Source organism: Rhinolophus sinicus, linkage group LG05, assembly GCF_036562045.2.
Source record: "Rhinolophus sinicus isolate RSC01 linkage group LG05, ASM3656204v1, whole genome shotgun sequence".
In the NCBI taxonomy this organism is placed as follows: Eukaryota; Metazoa; Chordata; class Mammalia; order Chiroptera; family Rhinolophidae; genus Rhinolophus; species Rhinolophus sinicus.
This window is the reverse complement of record NC_133755.1, coordinates 71,463,434-71,478,324: the sequence shown is the minus strand read 5'-3', so window position 1 is coordinate 71,478,324 and position 14,891 is coordinate 71,463,434. Positions and strand designations below refer to the sequence as shown.

General features: G+C 41.8%; 1 pseudogene; it reads right to left on the bottom strand.

The window, feature by feature from the left end:
- Positions 1-4,586: 4,586 nt before the first annotated feature.
- On the bottom strand, positions 4,587-11,364 carry LOC109458225 (mitochondrial amidoxime-reducing component 1; annotated as a pseudogene).
- Between the last annotated feature and the right edge of the window lie 3,527 nt (positions 11,365-14,891).

Genomic DNA, 14,891 nt, shown 5'->3' with positions numbered 1-14,891 from the left:
AATGAGATATCACCTCACCCCAGTCAGAATGGCCATCATCAACAAGACAAATAGTAACAAATGTTGGAGAGGCTGTGGAGAAAAAGGAACCCTCATACACTGTTGGTGGGAATGCAGACTGGTGCAGCCGTTATGGAAGGCGGTGTGGAGGTTCCTCAAAAATTACGAATAGAATTGCCATATGACCCAGCAATCCCTCTCCTGGGTATCTACCCAAAAATCTGAAAACATTTAGAGATAAAGACACGTGTGCTCCAATGTTCATTGCAGCTTTGTTTACAGTGGCCAAGACATGGAAACAACCAAAATGTCCTTCGATAGATGAATGGATGAAGAAGTTGTGGTATATATACACAATGGAATACTATTCGCAGTAAGAAAAGATGATATAGGAACATTTGTGACAACATGGATGGATCTTGAGAGTGTAATGCTGAGCGAAATAAGTCAGACAGAAAAAGCAGAGAACCATGTGATTTCACTGATATGTGGTATATAAACCAAAACAACAAAAGAACAAGACAAACAAATGAGAAACAGAAACTCATAGACACAGACAATGGTTTGGTGGTTGCCAGAGGGTAAGGGGGGTGGCGTGTGGGGGGTGCGGGGTGGGAGATGTGGGTAAGGGGATCGAATATATGGTGATGGAAGGAGAACTGACTCTGGGTGATGAACACACAACGGGATTTATAGATGATGTAATACAGAATTGTACACCTGAAATCTATGTAATTTTACTAACAACTGTCACCTCAATAAATTTAATAAAAAAAAAAAAAAAAAAAAAAGAAAAAAAAAAAAAAAAAAAAAAAAAAAAAAAAAAAAAAACAACCGACAACCCACACTCAACACAGGCAAAGATATCAAAGATATAAAGACAAAACAAAACAAAAAACAAAAAATAAACAAACAAACAAAAAAAGCAGTGCCAGTCTTGGCTTAAGCCCACCAAGTAATCTCCAGGTTGTCCTCTGCTGTACCAAAGAGTCCTTTGTGTATTGTGCAGGCAGAGCCGGTCACCTGGTGCCCAAGAGTGACATTGGGACTGCAGATTTAGATGCGTGTGGCTGAGGGGTCTGGATGGTAGTTTCTACAAAGTCAGTGCAGTTTCTGCCCTTGCCTGCACGTATGTGCACTGAGAGTAGCACCACCAGCCCTGTGCCCAGTTCTCCTGAGTCTTAGGGCATTTCTTCCGTGTGTGTGTGTGTGTGTGTGTGTGTGTGTGTGTGTGGCCGGCGGGAGATTTCTGAGCTGCTAAAAGCCCCGAGCCGAGCTGTGTCTGCCTCTTACTGCTGATCCCTGTGAATGCCTCCGCAGATGTAATTGCTCTGCCCTAGGCAGGCCAGAAAGGGTGGGGGCTGGAGATGGAGGGGTCTCTCTCCCAGCCCAGCCGTGTCACACTCCTCCCACAGGCCAGAAAAGGTGGTGGCTAGGGGTGGAGGAGTCTCTTCTCTCCTAGCCCAGCAAAAATCACACTCTTCCCAGCCTCTTCCCTGGGTCAGAGCTGCACACTGGTCTTCCCAGAGCCTGAGCACTAAGGCTCCTCTGTAATCTGAGACTACTCCTCAGTTCAGGGGCCAGTTTAAATCTCTGGAAGGGCGGGGTAGGATTTTATTTGTAATTTTGATGTGGTTGTGAGAGTATGCAAGCACAGCATTTTCCTACTCTGCCATTTTGACCAGAACTCCTGAACACATAAATATTCATATATTTTTCTTTCATAAGAGAAATGCCACCGAGTTAAAAGATAAATGACAAACTAGGGAAATAATACTGAAAAATATGTGATAACATAACAAGACAAATAATAACAAGTGTTGAAGAGGCTGTGGAGAAAAAGGAACCCTCATACACTCTTGGTGGGAATGCAGATTGGTGCAGCCACTATGGAAGGCAGTGTGGAGATTCCTCAAACAATTAAGAATAGAATTACTATATGACCCAGCAATCCCTCTCCTGGATATATACCAATAAAATCTGAAAACATTTACCCGTAAAGATATATGTACGCCGATGTTCATTGCAGCATTATTTATGGCGTCCAAGACATGGAAAAAACCAAAGTGTCCTTTGATAGATGATTGGATAAAGAAAATGTGGTGTATATATACACAGTGGAATACTATTCTGCCATAAGAAAAGATGAAATACTGCCATTTGTGACAAACAAATGGATCTTGAAATTATTATCCTAAGCGAAATATGTCAGACAGAAAAAGTCAAGAACCATATGATTTCACTCATATGTAGGATATAAAACTGAAAGCAACAAAGGAACAAGACAAACAAATAAACAAAAATTCGTAGACACAGACAATAGTTTAATGGTTACCAGAGGGTAAGGGAGAAGAGAGAATGGTAGAAGAGGATAAAGGGGGTCAGATATATGGTGATGGAAGAAGAACTGACTTGGTGAGCGGGTGGTGAGCACACAATGTAATATATAGGTGATGTATTATTGAATTGTACACTTGAAACCTATGTAATTTTACTAACCCTTGTCACCCTAATAAATTTAATTTATAAAAAAGAAAAATATGTGGTAACAAATAGCTAACTTTATTAATTATGAAGAGCTCACATAAAACAACAGGAAAAAACAAACAACTCAACAGGAAAGGGCAATGTATATGAACTGACAGATAAAGAAAAAAGGAATATGAAAGCCAACAAATTTATGAAGGTATATTTGCTCTCTCTTAGGTGTACATGACTTCTATTCAAAACAAGCTATGTTTCTTCTCACAGATTGATAAATATCACAAAGTTGGAGAACATCAAGTGTTAAAAGGGGTATTGGGAAGCAGGCACTCTCTCATCCTATAGAGTACCCTTTCTTTGGGAGAAAATATGTCGGTATCTATCAAAACTTTATTTTATTTTTCAGTCAAAATAGCTTCCATTTATTTATTTACAGTTTTGTAAACATTTTTTTCATGATTTAGTCAGCTTCCTAATACAATCAGAGAACAAAATCAGATCTTAGAGCTCTATAATTTGATCAATAGAAACATTAGACATTGATTTTTAAATGAATTGACACGTTTTTTGTTTTCTTCTGCGATAGATCTTCAGTATTTCATTTCAAATGACACAATCACATTTCTTCTCATCTGTGAATATCAGAACTTTTTCACCCTGAATTTGAGGAGGAGCCACCCAACCATGAATTGATGGACCAGCAAAGATTGAAAAGGGCAGTACAGCCACCGTCTTGAGCGCTTTTAGGAAATCAAATGCCTATGGCAGAGACGCAAAGAACACCTGGAGGGTTCCCAATGGCCTTAAAAAAAAAAAAAAAAAAAAAAAAAAAACCGAGAATAGAAAACTAAAAACCTACTCACAGGTTATTTTTGCAATCTTCTCAACAGCATGTGCTGAGTTGCCATTCGGCACCACTAGATGGCATCATCTCCTTCAAGACCGTTTCTTTTTGCTCTTATGTATATGAAGAAGGCTGCCATCATGTACCTGGGCAACTTAATCAGCGTCTCAGACAACATCAAACTAGGACTCTTCCCCTCTCTAGTGCTACTTTCACTCTCATATGTTGGGGAAAGTTTTGGATCACAAATGGAATATATCTGGTGTTTCGTTTCATGGCAAGGAAGCTTTTCTTCGTCTTACTTTTCACACATTCTATATCAGAGTTGAACAACAATGTTCTCCTGAGTTGGTTTTCTACACAGATATTTCTGTTGTCCTAAAGCCCAGAGGCACTGAGTGCTATGAAGGATTCATCAAATCCTCATAGAGATTGTCAATAGTGCTAGATCCCAGAAGAGCTATGGAAAATTAACATCTAAGTGCTTCCTGGTCAGACTCTTCATACATTTACACCCCTCACAAAGTGATAACCCCCAAGTCTACTACCTGCTACCCCTCTGACATCATATATAGCTGTTACAATACCATTTACTATATTCCCTGTGCTGTACATTACATCCATGAGTATATATATATATATATATATATATATATATATATATAAAATCATACTTGACTCAATATTATTCTACTTCAGCTTCAGGTGTACAGTGCAGTGGTCAGGGCTCTTCATACCGTTTTGAAAGCTAGCCTGGGGCTTAAGGAAAAAAGTGAAGTGACATTCCAGCTTAATTTGGAGAGCTATTTAATTTTCATTTCATGTCCCACAGACTGGGTAATAAAATGTTCCAGAACATTTCTGTAGCTTGCCCACTCTTACTGTTTCTCTTTTCTTCTGTTTCCCTAGGGACTGGTAATGAGATGATGGAGGTTAGTGCCCTGGGTATGTGAATGAAGAAGAAGGAGAAAGAATTATTCCACAATCATAGTTAGGTAAGGAGTTTTCAGAACGCTGTCTTATCATTTAAGTGACTTCCTGAAATCCTGCTAAGTTATCAGGACTATATTTCTTTGATTTGAGCACTGGGACACTGGGAGCATTGAGACGCAAGGAAGTGCAAAAGAAGAAAAACTTGGGAATCACAGAATTAAAGAAAATGCTGAGATGTCAGTTTCAAAACACTGTGCTTCAACTGTTGGCATTTTTTAAGGACATTTTTTAAAGGCATCAAATATTCCAGGACATATGGGTTCTATTACTGGCCCAGCAGGTACACAGGGTCTCCCACATTGATTGTCCCTGTGTTTCCCAGAATAGAATACTGTTCAAAGATAAGCGGTTTTCCATTGACATTTGTACAGAAGGGTGACAGAGGGATAACTCTTCAGGGTCTCCAGCAGTTCCTTCCTGCTCATGACGCTGTCCACCTGGTTAAAAATACACCTGGAACAAGTCATTACCCTTTTCAGTCACCTCACCAATTACAAGCTGTTTCCATGAATCCCATGTAGAGATACCACACCCTGAAATTATGATATTGGGCCTGAAGTTAGTTACTTTAACTTCTTTCTCTTTTCTGGGGTTGAGATCACCAACAGTGCCTCCGAAAGCATCGGGAACTGGCTGGTATTGAGTAAGCAATCTGGCCTGTGGGCCACAACATGTCCTTTATTGGGGGAGAATTTCTCCATCACACATGAGGCTAGAAATGCATGGGGCAGGGGGCTGCGTCTTCAGGAAGTTGCTTATCCCCTGGGCGGTGGCCTCACCGCAGTCCCTGCCCTCCATCTCCAGGACACGCATGCGGCATTGGTGTATTACACTTGTGGTTGATGTCTGGATGGGCAGCAACAGGTCCTTCGTGTAGGATATACTGAGGGTCAGGGCATCACACCCACAGGTCAGGAAAAGCAGGACAGGCAAGGTTCCTGCCGAGCAGTAACCATGCTTCCCTCATCGTTAAACACACCACAAAACCTGTCTCTGCTGCTCTCACCCACAGACTTGACCCACTAGATCCAGAGCTGCGCCACTGTACCCACCTGCTGCAGTTGCCTGGCCATGCATGGTGCAATGGTACTGTCCCTAGTAACACCATCATCAGCCCTACTGCGACCACCCCAGGCCGAGGGGGCCAGCACCTGCAAGCCCCTGGCACCCAGAGCCAAGCAATGTGGGCCGGGCGGGAACTCTGAGTCACCACAGTGTGCTGGCCACAGCTGCCCCTATCAAAATTTTAAACATACATTCCTCTGCCCTTCAATTCACAGTGCAGACCTGGTCACAACATTTTCCCCAAAAATCCTTTACAGCACAGGGACGACATACACAAATCAGGGCGCATCTATGCAATGAAATAAAGAGTAAGCATTCAAACCAATGGATGAGAAGGAAGTACAGTTGTCCCTTGAACAACGTAGGAGTTAGGGGCACTGACCACTGGTAGAGCCAAAAATCCCGAGTAACTTAAGTAAGCCCTCCGCATATGCAGATTCACAACCGCCAGTTGACCCTTAAACTGCACAGGTTTGAACTGTGTGGGGCAATTGAACTGAGGGGGTCAATGAAAAGAATGTGCATAGGAGCAGACCCAGCAGTTCAGACCCATTGTTCAGGGATCAGCTGTGCTCATATGGAAAGATCTATGAGTGATGTTAATTAGGAAAAAAAGTTACCGAGCAGTGTGTTTAGAATGGTCAATTTTGGGTAAACAAAATAAAGAAGAGAAATGATAGATAGTAGATAGGCAGGAGATAGTAGATCCACAGACATACGCATGACTTTTTAACAGACAGGAATGCTGGAAACAGTTGATTTTTTTTTTTTTTTTTTTTTTAACCTTTGGAAAGAAGAGCTGAGAGTACAAATGGAAAGGAGAAAGTTTACTTCCCATCCTATATGCTTTGGTACTTTTAAATTTTTTCTTACTTTCAATTTTCAATTAATGCTAATAAGTTTGTTAAACCATGGAATTATGTACACTTCTATTTTCTTTCTATGCTTTGGAGATTTAAAAAAAAAACACAATAAATATCATTACTGTTTTAAGCCTATCAAGTTATTGAGTTTGTACAGAAGTATATTCATTCATTCGTTCATTCAATAAACATGTATGAGTGCCTAGAATATGCTAGCCACTGTTCTGGTCACTGGGGACACTGAGGCATCAAGACACAGCCCAGCCTTTGAGAAGCTTATGGCCTTATTGGTGGGGGAGAGATGTTCATTAACATCTAAGTGACAACATGCTAAGTGACATCACAGAGGAAATCACAAAGCAGCATGGGGCACTGAGGAGAGATGGACCTCCCTATATCCTGGTTTGTCTGGGAAATAAGTTTGCATCCACTGTCCTGTGGGGATTATTAAATGTAGACCCTTTCACTCCACAGTCACTCAATGAAAGGGGCACAAAACAGCCTAGATCAGGGGACACAGGTCAAGGAAGGCTACCAAAGAAAGAGAAGCTTTAGCTGAGTCTTGAATAATGAACAGGTCTGTATTTCTTTGCTAGGTATAAAATACCACAAGCTGAGTGACTTAAGCAGCAAACATTTATTTTCTCACAGTTCTAGAGGTTAGAAATCCAAGGTCAAAGTGTCACCAGGTTTGACTTCTCATGAGGCCTCACTCCTTGGCTTGTAGATGGCCACCTTCTTGCTGTGTCCTCACATGGTCAGTCTTTCCTGTGTGTGTGCCTCTGCCCTAATCTCCTCTTCTTATAAGGACACTCGTCAGATTAGATAAGATTCCACCCTAATTACTTCATTTTAACTAAAGGCCCTATCTCCAAATACAGTCACATTCTGAGGTACTGAGCGTTAGGACTTAAAGATGTGAATTGGGGTGGCGGGTGGGAACACAATTCAGCCCATAACAAGGTCTTAACCAGAAACTAAGTTGGGGGGGGCGGTCCAGGCAGAGGAAACAGTGTCACTAAAGATTGCAACTGTAACACTTTTTCTCTTGACCTTTAACAAATGCGTCTGAGTTCATTTCTTGACTCTCTTTAGCTGACTCATTTCCTGCTGCACCTGCCAAGAGTTGTTGAAAGCTGAGTGCCAGACGCATCCAAACCACCCAGAAGAGATACACTGTGCTCATTTTCCTAAATGATTAGGAGACAGAGCTCAGCGCTTGTCTGGGAGCGCTAACTGTAGAGTTCCTGGAGAAAGCCTCCATGTCACTGTCATAAGTGTCCAACCAGCCCAGGCCAGTTTGGTTCCAGTTCAAGTCTGGAGTCAAATCCAGGTACTTTTGCCCAACCCAGCCTCCCTAACTTGGCAACCATGAGTTTCCCCTTGAAGGAACATGAACCCTTTCTAAAATCCCAAGGTCTCTTTATAACACCTGCAGGACCCATCACTGCTGAGTTCTTATACACTGTTCTATGAGTACTACTGTCTCCAAATTATGACAAATAACAGGCACTGGGGACTTATCTCATGAACTCCAGTGTTTATAAAAGAATCTGTTAAGGGAATTATTGTTGGGGTGGCAAATTTCCTGAGAGTGAGATTCCATATCTCAGAAAAGTTAACTTTTCTCCCCTAGAAAGTTTTTGTTTTGTTCTCAAATATAGACTTACCTACAATTATAGTCCTGTCCACTTCTCAGAGGTGAATTTCACTCAACTGCATTTTTCTTCTTCACGTGGTAAGGAAGAAGGAAGTCAGTGGGTAGCCCTGACAAGCCCACTCCCCACAGCGCACGCACTGTTCACAGGCTCCCAGATAAGCTCTACCTCCTTATGAGCAGGTAAACAGTTCTTTAATCCTTTTGTGGTCACACACGAGTGAGCTTATTTCCACCAATGATGAAATTGTGTTAAATCTCTCAGGAAACTGAGTAGTGAGTCCGGCTTTCCCTGAAAATACTTCTATTGTGAAGAGAAATAAATGATCCCTGCAGGTGTCCAAATGGTAAATCAATACACCCCAACAGGTGTGTCCACTGAAAAGCGGCCAACAGGTAAGGCAGCTGGGATCTGTGACTGCTTCTTTCTCCATGGACAGCACAGGTCTTTAATAATATTAGCCAGGGTACATGTTCCCATAACTGTTGCCGAAATTTATAATCCAGAGCATGTCTATAAAGTGAATGTCTTCATAGCATTACTCCAAGGCTGAATAAATTCCAGTGAGCAGTTATTTGACTGCAAATGGGTTTCTGAACTGCTCTTGCTATTGGCACTCCTGTCCCCCACAAACTGTTTTCCAACAACAGTCAGTGTGCTCTCTGTCCAGTGCAAATCAAAACCCTGATTTTAAGCAAGGGTGTGAAGCCCTTCAAAGCGACCCTCTTGATTTAGAGTAAAACCCAAACTCACTTTCAGTCCCTAAGCCTGCTTGACCTGACCACCACCTACCTTTCAGATCTGGCCCCAACCACTTGCCCCTAATCACCACACTCAGAGGCTCCTCTGAGAAAGACATGTCGGAGGAAGTTCGGAATAAAATCATCTGTCACACCTCTTTTGAAGTAATGAAACAAAACCCAAAGACCAACTACACCACTTGGCTTACCAGTGTCATGGATCAGTCTATCTCCCCTTTTATGAGGAAGGGTATATAAGACTTATACACTAAGATGCCAATTAGACTCTGTGGTCTCCATGGTCTGCTTAGGCTTTCCACAAATATTTTACACCATGACTTAGTCTTGTCAGCAACACCGCTGTACAGGTTTGAAAGGCAGGTTTCCTTTCCTTCCCCTTTCCTGTGCTGGCTCGAAGTGTGCACACTCACTTCCCTTGTGCTCCTCTGATAATCACTGAGTCTTTGCCTTGTTTCTCTTTTAGAACTATTGTAGATCTATTTTACTGTGGCTCAGAATGAATAATTTGACAAGGACTACCAGAAGAAGATGGGAGGGAGCACGCTGAACTTCCGCACAGAGATCTAAGAGCACGGGGAATTGGTCAGGACTTCCTTACTAGATTTTACACATTTGAACCTCCTGACCAAGAATGCTTAAAACATTGACAGCCTTTCTCCAACCCCAAGCTTTTGCACAATATCTGTAGATTATATGGCACTGCTATACTTCATCAAAATGTGATCAAACCCTGGGTAGAAGTTTAAGATTAAAATACGTGATCATTCACATATACACCTACCACATGATAATGTGCTCGCCTATACTAAGGAAAAAGAAACACATGATTTAACTCCGTGACTAGTTTACAATAGCCTGGCCTCCCAGAGACAAAATTCATGAAAAGAGAGAATTAAATAAGAGTAGAACTTCAACATAAGAGAAAGTGAATAAGAGAAGCAAAGTATATGAGAAGTGAACACGAGGAGAACATGAAAGTTTTTATCCCTGATGGTCAAGAATGAGGGACCAAGGATGGCCCATTTCTTAGAGATATAAGGTTATGAGGTGTGGAGGATAAAATGAAGAGAAGGCAGGGAGCTGTGCCTGACCCAGGCCGTCTCAAGCTGGAGATGGTCTTAAGACCAAAGAGAAGGGACAAAGCTGGGCGACAAGTGATGGGAGCATGGGATAAACAATAAACAGCCCACTTTTGTGGTCAACACAAGGCTGGAAACAGAGGATTTTATATTTCAGATGGGTTTCTTAGAAAGAGAAAGAGAGAGAGAGAGAGAGAGAGAGAGAGAGAGAGAGAGACCTTAAATTAGCCCAAGGAAAATAAAATTTAACACCCAGCACCACATTCACTGTAAGAAAACCTTAACTGTCACATTTCTGGAAAGAATTCCGTGTAATGCTTCTTAAAAAGAGACTCCTAGCAAAATTGTCAGAATTGCCAAATTGTTTAGGTACACATGTAATGGTATTCTGCTTCTTCTTTTTTCTTAAAACCTGTCTCAGGAAAGTGTCTACCATCATTTACACAAGTTGCACAAAGGTCAGTGCGTTATTTTAAAGGAGTGTCAGGAAAGCACATTTTGTGAGACTGGTACTTTCCCGTGCGACTCCATCATCTGACGCAGAAAATTATTTACTCTACTCAATGACAAAGGAAGCCCTGTTTACATTCTTCCTTCTTTCTACTTTCTAAAATAAGCATGCAAATCACTAAACACATGACAAACAATCTAATAGAATATCGTATGTATGGAAAGTGCTGAGTTGCACTGAGAATATCTTGTGAACTGAAGCAGTGTGATAAAAGAGCAAATAAATTTTTATCAGTGAACACCCATACCAAATATCTCCAATTTACATTCTAGGAGCTACCTAATCATTTAGACAGCAAGCACATAACAACTCCCTTTCTGTGTACAATAGACTTAGGGCGTTTAGGAGGTAATTGTGAGACTATAGGCAATGTATGGAACTTACAACTAGGCAAAAATTGCCCTTCTTTTATAAACTGTTAAATTATTTTTACTGTAATTACAAAGTAAATTCCATTCTTATATTCTTCACGAATTTCAGTCACAGAAAGTGTATGGATTTCTCTGTTATGAAGCTCTGCTATGTTCTTTTAAAAAGTACTTGAAGACTATACAGAAGAATTAATGATTTTGTTCAATTTTTAAAAACCTTTATTCCCAGTCCTTATAAGATAAAGATGATGGAAAAGGTGATTATCTATGTGTCCTGGACAATCTAACATTCTCAATAGTCATGGATACATTTTAAAAAACTGTTGTTCTAATCACATATTACATATTCACACACACACACACACACACACACACGACACACACACGTCTCAAGCTAGAGACACACACATATTCCCCTATATACCACAGTTGTGTACGATCAAATTGTAAATGTTCATGATGAACTTACTTTGAAACCATTCATTAGGAGAAAAAAAAGAAGCAATGGGAAATAAACTATGAGCTTGGACTCATAAAACTTTAGAATGAGAATTAGAAGAATCAGAAGATCACATGGTTCAACAGTCTCACTTTTGGGATGAAAAGCATCCGGGAGACAGCCGGCCCCATAGACAGGTAGAAGGAGTTGGACTCAGGCCCCACCCCATGGCTAGCGCTCCTTCCCCTGCGCCGAGTGCAACCACGCTGGTCCAATGCCTTTGCATCCGTCTGCATCTCACACTTCCGCAGTTCTTCCTAGCACTTGGAGCTTCAGGGGTCCTTTCTGTTTATTTAACAGATCTCAAAACATTCCTAACAGACAGTGTTAAGAAAAAGCAAACCAACAAAGCGTTGGTGGAAATACACTGAGTAAGGCAGTTCTTACCTGAGAGGGTCTCTGGATCAGAGCATCTTTGTCACGGAAATATGCGTGAACAGGAGGGAGCCCTGAGCAGAAATTTCTCCTCCCCAAAGTTGTGCAGCAAGCCAGCGACCTCTGTCCCTCTGCCCTTCAGAGCCCCTCTGTTCTCAGAAGCTCCTGGGTGGGTCCTTTGCCCTTCTCATCCTGCCCAAGCTTACACTGCACCTCCCAGCTTGCTCTCAGGGAAATGGGCCTGATTCCCTACTCTACATCAAAGCCTATGTACAGTCTGTCCCTTGCCCCCTCTTGCCCCTAGTAGACTAGTGTTGGTTTTGCTGTTACTGGAACTTCAAACTTTTAGTCCATATAAACTTGAATATTCTGAATTCAAGTATGGGGAATGCTAATAACTGTCATTGTAAGAAACATCCAAACCTGTAGAGAAGTTTAATGAGTTTATTTAAACAAAACTGATGACAATTGCCAGGAAGAAAAATCCCAATGGATTAAGAAAATGCTCCCAGAGAATGGCAGCTTTGCAGCTTATTTTGTACATTAGAAGCAAAGGAGGAGACAGGGAGGACTACCTGAAATCCATTGGTAGTAGATTAAGGGGGTGGGAGAAAGTAAAGCAGGACAATCTCTGGGATTGAATTAAAAATACTTATTTTACGTGGGTGGGCACAGGATAGTTAACAATTAACATTTTATAGCACATAGAGATGATATGCGGGGAACCAGATAACAATGAGGGGTTCTATAGTCTCCTGCTCTGGTCCAGTGGGTTGTACCCTGAGAGGTCCAGAAAAAGTGATTACTCTGACATTCCAAGGGTATGTTATCTTAGATGTAAAAAAGATAATAGAAGGTGTGATCAAACAATACGATGAATTTTTAAATTTAAAACAAAATTATTACAATAAAAAACATGCTGCCATTAATCTCCCCTCAAAATACTCCACCTCGTTTTGCACACATCCCGTCCTTCTTGCCACTTTCTGAAGCAGTTCTGGAAGTCCTCTTCCGTGAGTGTCTTTAGTTGTGCTGCCATGGCTGCCTTGATGTTTTGAATCATTTTGACTTTGGGGAAGAGCCAGAAGTCGCATGGTGCCAGATCCAACGAATAAGGTGGATGAGAACACACCATATGTTTTTATTTAACACAAACTGCCATACCAGAAGCAATGTGTAACACAGAGCATTGTCAGGATGGAGGATGATTTACAGCAAGCTTTAAAACACACCTTTCAACCATAGCTCACACCTGACTGACTGCACAAAACAAGTTGAAGCTTGTCAGACACTGTTACTAAGGTTCCACTTACTGCTTCCCATATTGAAGATCCTTGCCTTTCCATTGGATGGCACTTGGCAGCAGCATTCACCGTATGTTTTGATCACAATGGAAAAGCTGCATGTCACACATCACTTCTGGTATGAGAATTTCTGTCAAATGAAAACATTATGGTGTGTCCTCATCCACCTTATTCACCAGATCTGGCACCATGACTTCTGGCTCTTCCCCAAAGTCAAAATAACCATGAAAGGTAAATGTTTTTAATTGATTCAGGATGAGTGTGTTCAAAGCGAGGGGGAATATTTTGAGGGGGATTAATGGCAATGTGTCTTTTACTGTAGTAATTTTTTAAAATTTAAACATTCACCATATTTCTTTATCACACTTCATACACAGGCTCATTTAAGGTAAAGATTGACCTTTGTCAAGGAAGCTACAGACCAAGGATGTGACTACCGACCATGATCCACTTTTAGTTAGGAATTTTTATGTTCAGACCGTCCTGTATGGTTATTTTCAGTTTCGAAGTTTGTAGGGCTTGCCATACTGGCCTCCTCTGCGCTTATCAGGTTTTGTATGTGGCCCTTTTTTTTGTTCATATAACAAATGATGGAGAGAGGAAAGCTAGACACAGGACTAAAAACACTCTTAAACCTTTCTAGGTCTCCTCCTCTTCTTCTTCTTCTTCTTCTTCTTCTTCTTCTTCTTCTTCTTCTTCTTCTTCTTCTTCTTCTTCTTCTTCTTCTTCTTCCTCCTCCTCCTCTCTCTCTTCCAGTTTGGTGCAATTAGATTTATACTGATAACCAGCTTTCTTTTCCTAAGAGGTTTACTTTTAAGTGGAAAACCCATCATCCCTTCTTAACCATCAGTGCCCTCCTCTCCTCTCTCCCTTTGTGGATTGTTGACCTACGATCACAGGGGTTGGAAAACTATGGCTCATGGGCCAAATCTAGTCATTTTGTATGGCTGGGACTAAGAAGGTTTTTATATTTTTAAAAGGTTGTTACAAAAGCAACAGTATAGAAGAAAATGTGACTCACGATACCTGAAATATTTACTATCTAGTCTCTTATTGAAAGTGCTCACTGAGCCCTGGTTCAGGAGAAGCCCCCAGTCAGACCTGTTTGTTCTATGGTCAGTGTCCCTGAAGCCCCCGATCAACCCAACCTTTATACAGGCACCATGGCCTGTGTTCAGACCAGTTATTCCACCACTGCTCCAGAGAGAGAGGGCAAAGGGAGGAAAGAAGGGAAGAAAATCAAGCCCATTTTAAACTGAAGTTTTTTCCCAAATGAATATTGACAAGCACCCTATGCACTGCTGCAGTTAGAACAGAGCATGCCCTGACACCAAGCTGGCCAGCACAGACGTCACAGCCCCTTGAGTCCTTAGTTCTTCTCAAGACCTTACCCTAGCAGCAGCACTTTGTCACTCACTACATCTTCTGGGTTCTCTTGGAACATTATAATGCCTTGCCTCTCACTTGGTGCTTCAGAATTCCTTCTCAGAAGAAGAGGCAACAGTTGTTTTCATCAAGATGGGCTCAGCATTGGGTTGATGGCAGTAGGAGTGGAGGGAACTTCCAGTGGCTCTAAGATAACCAGGGAGATCTTCAGCTGTCTCCGGTGTATAGGCCATGAGAATTAAATTTTTGTCAGTAATGTTGTTGGGTTTCCAGCAGAGTCCTCTTCACCTTTGGGGTCACTGTCCCTCTTGGTCTCTGGGCGCCACAGACTGGGAGGTAGTGCTGGCTGGCAGCTGTCCACCTCAGAGAGCAATCAGATGCGTAGATGTGATGTGGGTGGCTATGCTCTCCCCTGGTACCCCACGTGCCTCATCAGTGGAGTTCACACCTCTCTCCCCTCCCACCCTCTCAATCCTAGCTCATTCTACTCCATGATTGGTCTCTGGATTCCAGTGACTTCCAAGCTCACCTTGACTTCCACTTGACTAATTATGAGCACACTTCATGAGAAATGTCATCATTGCATGTCCATGTTCACAGTAAGCAAAGCAAGAATGAGGGTCCTTGCTCTCATGAGGTTCCTGATAGCCTTCTGGGAAACCTCCCATCCTGGCCAGGGATGTTCTTGCCATGGGGCC